The sequence below is a fragment of the Tupaia chinensis genome, unplaced genomic scaffold (genome assembly GCF_000334495.1).
Source record: "Tupaia chinensis unplaced genomic scaffold, TupChi_1.0 Scaffold000573_1, whole genome shotgun sequence".
Classification (NCBI taxonomy): Eukaryota; Metazoa; Chordata; class Mammalia; order Scandentia; family Tupaiidae; genus Tupaia; species Tupaia belangeri.
This window is the reverse complement of record NW_006160087.1, coordinates 3,337,185-3,343,399: the sequence shown is the minus strand read 5'-3', so window position 1 is coordinate 3,343,399 and position 6,215 is coordinate 3,337,185.

Sequence of the window (6,215 nt, the reverse complement as noted above, 5' to 3'; positions counted from 1 at the left end):
CGCTAGAGAGCGAGAGAGCGTAGGCGCGCCCCCCCCCGGGGCGGCCACACCGCAGTCCCTTCTCCTGCATTCTCCTCTCAGGATCTCAGGCACGCATGCACATGTGCGTGGCATGTTTTACACTGCCAGGTCCGGGACTCAAACCGTGACCGACTACGTGGGAGTCCAGTGATGTAACCATGGCACCCACTGCTGGTCCCCAGGTTGATGACTTTCTGAAACATGATGCAGCCTGCCTTGCTCATGGTCCCAACAGGAAGCAGGTGGCAAACGCCTTTTTTTTTTTTTAAGACTTATTTTATTTAACTTTATTTATTTAAATTTGACCAGAGAGGGTCAGAGAGGAAGGGAGAGAGAGAGAGAGAAAGAGAGAGAGAATGCGAAAGCAAGCTGCCAGGTCCGGGAGTTGAACCACAGTCAGCCATGTGGGAGCCAGCGCCCTTAACCACCATGCCACCTGCTGGCCCCGCAGATGGCAACTCTAACTGGGAGAATCTGGGCAGTTTATTTCCCAGCGACTCGGGACACAGCCTGTGCTGGGAGGTCTAAAGGGAGCGCAGTACCACAGGCAGCTGCAAAGGGCGCTCCCCGCCCTCCAGGGCCGAGGGGAGGGAGAAGAGCCCGCACTGCAGGAGGGTCCTCTGGGCCAGAGGCGCCTGTAGGTGAGGGCTGGGGAAGACGTCCTCCCTCCCCAGCCCTCTCCTCTCCATCCCGGCTCCCCACTCGGAATCCCACGGGAAGCTGGAGGGCCGGGACCACAGCTGTGGACTTCCGTGAGCAAGAAGGAACTCGTCCCATTTAAACCACTGGTCTGCAAGGCCGTCAGAACAGCAGCCTGATCCGCAGCCTCTTCTGTCTCTGCCGAAAAGATGTAACAGTCCTGAACTACGGTCCGAAGCGCATCGGAGGGGACTTTAAAAACTTCATGCAAAAATGGAATTAAAGTAGGAGTTTATTTTGGTTTATTTTAATCCATGCATAGTTTTTCATAATACTCATTTTTTAAGAGAGTTTTTTGCTATAGGGTGCCTAGACTTGCCGGACAGACAGAGAAAGACTGGGAGACAGAAAGCAAGAAGTCACACCCTGGGCGGGGGTGGGGGGGGATGGCCACGCCACAATCCCTTCTCCTTCTGTCTCCCCTCAGGATTCCGGGCACGCACGCACACGCACCCAGTGTGGGTTTCAAGCTGCCAGGTCCAGGACTTGAACCACGGTCAGCCATGTGCCAGTCCAGCGATGCAACCATTACGCCATCTGCTGGTCCCTTCAGCGAAGTTTTTGACGTGCTCCCCTCCCACTTGTTTTGGTGAAACACGGAAAACGAACCTTTCAGAATTGCGGGGAGAAAATCAGGCATCTGTAAAGGAAACGGGAAGTCCTACTGTCCTTAAAGCAGGCATTAGTAAGGGAGGTAAGCAACTAGGGAGCTCGGCCTGCTAGATAAACAAGACCCGTACACAGACACGCGCGCCCCAGCACGCACACGGACGCGCTGGTTGCATTAGGGTGAGTGTGCTTCCCAGAGAGGAGACAGAGGCGGTGAGAGGGGAAGTGAGAAAGCACCCCCAGGGGATGGCCACACCGCCATCCCCTCTCCTCCATTCTCCTCCCGAGACCTTGGGCACACCCACACACACGCCTGGCATGATTTTCAAGCCACCGTGTCCGGGACTCTAACTGTGGTCGGCCATGTGGGAGTCCAGTGATGTAGCCCTATACCACCTGCTGGACCAGAACAGTGTTTGTTTTTGTTTTTGTTTTGTTTTAAATGCCTCCTACCTGGGGCCAGCAGATGGTGTGGCAGTTAGGGCAGCTGGATCCACATGGCTGACCGCAGTCAGGTCCTGGGCCCGGCGGCGTGGAGAATCATGCCGGACGCGTGTGCACGCCCCAAACCCCAGGAGAATGAGGACGGAGACTGGAGTAGCTGCCCCCGGGTGATTTCTCGCGTTCTCTCTCTCTCTCTCTGTCTCTGTCTCTTTCTGGTGAGCACACACATTGTATGGCAAAAACCTTAAGGGAAAAAAAGAACACAAACACTCAGATTTTGGGCCGGTCACTGTGGCTCGGGGGAACGTGGGGCTGGACGTCACAGGAATGACCGGGGTTCCGATCCTAAGGCTGGAGCGTGATGTCTCGCTTTCCCTCCCACAGCACGCAGGCTCTCGGACCCTGAGGAGCGCGAGGACTGGGCACGGGGACCGCGGCACACGGAGATGCTGTCAAGGCGATGTCTCTCGCTTTCTCACGCACATGCTATCGTAACATTTTTGAAAAAGACTAGATACTTGGCAATAAAGCAAAATTTTTTCAAAGAATCAATATCATTTAATCACGTTCTCTAATCCCAATGTAGTAAAATTGGAAACCGATGCTAAGAACTTGGCCAAGGAAATCCCGCCTGGTGACCTACCCACGCGTTTCCGGCGCCAGCTGTGCGGCGGTGACACGACACTGACGCTGGCCCCACGGGGAAGGCCACATCCGTGTCCCCGGGCCGTAGACGCAGGTATGTGGCAGAGCCGGGATGAAGCGCAGTGCGGAGACCTGTGGTGGGGCTTCCCTCTCTCTCTCTGTCTCTCTTCTCCTCAGTCTCTCATGGAAGGAGAAAGAAAAAAACCTCATTTCTAAATAATTCATGGGGTAAGGAGAAAATGATAACAGAAATGAGAAGATATTGAAAATGGAACCGCAATAAGCTGACGTGGAACGTGGAGGGGAAACCCTGGCCTCTGGAGTGTTTATTAGAAACAGGGACCTGGCACTGAGTGGGAAGCCTCCCACTCAAGACAGTGGGCCGAGGCCATCAGAGACCCACGGAGTAAGCAGAGGGAACAACGAAGAGAAGGCACAAAGTAACAGAAAGGGGAAGTCTTAGGACCAGCAGCTGGCGTAATGGCTATGTCGCTGGACTCCCATGTAGTCGACCGCGGTTCGAGTCCCGGATCCGGTGGCTTAACCTCACACCGGGAGCGTGTGCGTGCATGCCCAAGATCCTGAGAGGCGAATGGAGTAGAAGGGATTGTGGCATGGCCATCCCCCCTGGGAGTAATTTCTCGCTTTCTGTCTCTCTGTCTCTCTCTTTCTGGCAAGCGCACATGCCCTATAGCACAAACCTCTCAAAAAGAAGAAGGAGAAGAAGAAGAGAAGAAGAAGAGAAGAGAAGGGCCCCATGCTTTGTTTAATGCTCTGCTCTCAATAACCTGCTTCGTTGTTGGCTTTGCTTTCAGTTCTCCCCCAAGGGCACATGTGCTCACCTGAGAGAGACGGAAGACAGAGAGCGAGAAGGAAAGTGAGAAGTCCCCCACACCCCAGGCGTATGGCCACACTGCAATCCCGTCTCCTCTATCCTCCTCTTGGGATTTTGGGCACGCATGCATCCCCAGCATGTTTCCTAAACTGCTGGGTCCAGGACTTGAACCTCATAGTCGGCCATGTGGGCACCAGTGCCTTAACCGCCGTGCTACCTGCTGGCCCCAACAGATTCTCCAGTAGGCCATTTTCCCTGAAAACAGGAGATTGCAATCTGCCTGGGTCAGACCATAAGGAAGTAAAATTTACACATACCTCGTAACTTCTTAGGAATGTGCACGTCAAACAACCCAAGATGCTACCTAACTCCTCGGACTTCTCGTTTTATGAGCATCCTTATTGCCCAAATACATTCCTCCTTGACCTTGACTCGCTGTCTGCACACTTGGCTCAAGATTAAGCAAACGGGCCAGCCCCTTGGCCTAGAGGTTAAGGGAGATGGATCTCACATGTTCGATCTCACATGTTCAAGTCCCTGCCCCAGCAACTTGGGAAACACTCCGTGTGTGTGTGCCCCACCCAGATGGAGAGAAGTGGCTGCGGCACGGCCCTGCCTGTTTGGGGTGCTCCCCCCACCCTCCTCCCTCCCTGTCTCCCCCTGGAAAGTGCATGTGTCCTCTGGCAAAAGTCAATTGCTAAGTCAGCCACTCGGGCATACTGAGGCCGCCTGCTGCCCCTATCACAGAGCTCAGCCAGCCTCTGACATATGAGGCTGCTTGCCCGTGGCCTCGTGCTTCAGGAAGCCAGACCTGGGGCCAGCAGGTGGCATAGACGCCCATGTGGTTGGCTGTGGTTTGAATCCTGAACCTGGCGGCTTGAAACTCACACTGGGCGTGTATGTGTGCGTGACAGGAATCCTGACAGAAGAATGGAGGAGGAGGGATTGTGTGTGGCCACGCTGCCCGGGGGAGGGGGGGCGAGTTCTCATTTTCTAGCTCTCTGGCGAGCACACACGCCCTATAGCAAATAGCTCTTAAACAAAAAAGCTGAATCCCACATGGCTGACCATGCAGTTCAAATCCTGGACCTGGAGGCTTGGAAATCATGCAGTGTGTGTGCGTGCATGCCCCAAGCCCCAAAAGGATGGAGAAATGGGGGAGAAAGGATTGTGCGATGACCACCCTTTATGGGGGTGCTTCTCCCCACCCCCAGTCTCTCTCTGGAGAGTCCTCTGAAAAAAATATTTTTAAAAACGGCTCTGCTACCCTTCCCTCGCATGGTCGACTTGTTCCTTCACAATGAGCCCCGAATCTGACTCGTCGCACACGACCCAGAGCAGCCTGGGTACTGCAGGGCTCAGGCATCGTCCTAAGGGCCCAGACAGTCGCGGTCTTCCCTCTTTTCAGACGGACGCGCTATTTTAACAAAGCTTCCCCCAACATGGAGCCAGTCCTGCATCCGAGATCGGGGTGGGATTCCCAGATAAAATAGAAGACCGGCCCAAGCTGAATTTTAGCATGTGTGCATCCCATGTAAGAACTGAAGCCTCCTCTGAAATCTCCATTTAACGGGGCACCCGCGTTGTTATGTGCTAAGTCTTTTCCAGAAAGGCCAGCGCTTTGGTGCTCTCCCTCTCCCTCTCTCTCCCTCTCTCTGTCTCTCTCTCTCTCTCTGGTAAGTGCACATGACCTATAGCAAATTAAAAAATAATCATAATGAATACAATTAAATATATAATTGTTTAAAAATAAAAACAAAGAAAAGGAAAACACCCTAGGCACCTGTGTGCGTGTGCCCAAAACCCTGACAGGAGAAAATGAAGGGACGGACTGCGGCATGGCCCTCCCTGCTCGCTGGGAGCCGCCCTCTCTCGCTCACGCTCTCCCTTTCTCCCATGAGCACATCTTTGGCAATTACAAAAATAACAATTTTGAGATGTTAAAATATTCTGGCATTTCTAGGAGAAACCCAACATGGTCGTTCTGCAACTTTTGAATATATTGCTATGGTCGGCTTAATAATGACGTGGTTAGGATGCCTGTATCTATGTCGTAGCCAGAGTTTACCTACATCCTTCCTGTCTCAGACATATAAAGATTCAGAAAGCATTCCTTCATGCAACTTTAAAAAATTTTATTGATTTTATTTATTATCTTTAAGTTTGCTATAGGGCATGTGTGCTTACCAGAGCAAGCCAGAGAGAGAGAAAGCGAGAAAGCAAGCCGCCAGGCCCAGGACTCGAACCGCATCGACCGTGTGGGAGTCTAGTGCCTTAACCACTTGCTGGACCCCATGCACCCTTTAAAAATGTTATTTGAAGATCTGCCCCAGCAAAACAGAGACATAATCCAAGGAGGGAGAGGACAGATTTGGCAAACAGTGGCACTGATGCAGGGCCACTGCGAGCAGAGACCGCAAGCCGGAGAGCCCCCGGTCGGTCAGGACAGGAGCGCGGAGGGTTGGAGAAAAACATCTTTAAGAAGAAAATGGGCTTCGTTCAACAAATACCGTAGTTTAAAAATGGAGAGATTTTTTCTTTTCCTTTTTTAGTTTTGCTATAGGGCACATGTGCTCACCAGAGAGAGAGAGGGAAAGTGCGAAATGACCTTCCGGGGGATGGCCATGCTGCAGTTCCTTCCCTCCATTCTCATTTTGGGATTTCGGCACACACGCTCACGCACACGCGCCCAGTGTGTTTTTCAAGCGCTGAGTCCAGGACTCCAGCTGAGATCAGAGCTGGCCCCAGACGGCGAGACTTCAATGATCTGACTTAAAAGGTGTGTTTCTTCTCTCAAGAAGAACAGAGGGAACCAGCAGTTAGCGTAATGGCTATGTCGCTGGACTCCCACATAGTCGACCGCGGTTTGCGTCCCGGACCCGGTGGCTCAGAACTCACGCTGGCACGTGAGGAGAATGGAGGAGAAGGGATTGCGGCGTGACCATCCCCCCCCGGGGGGAAC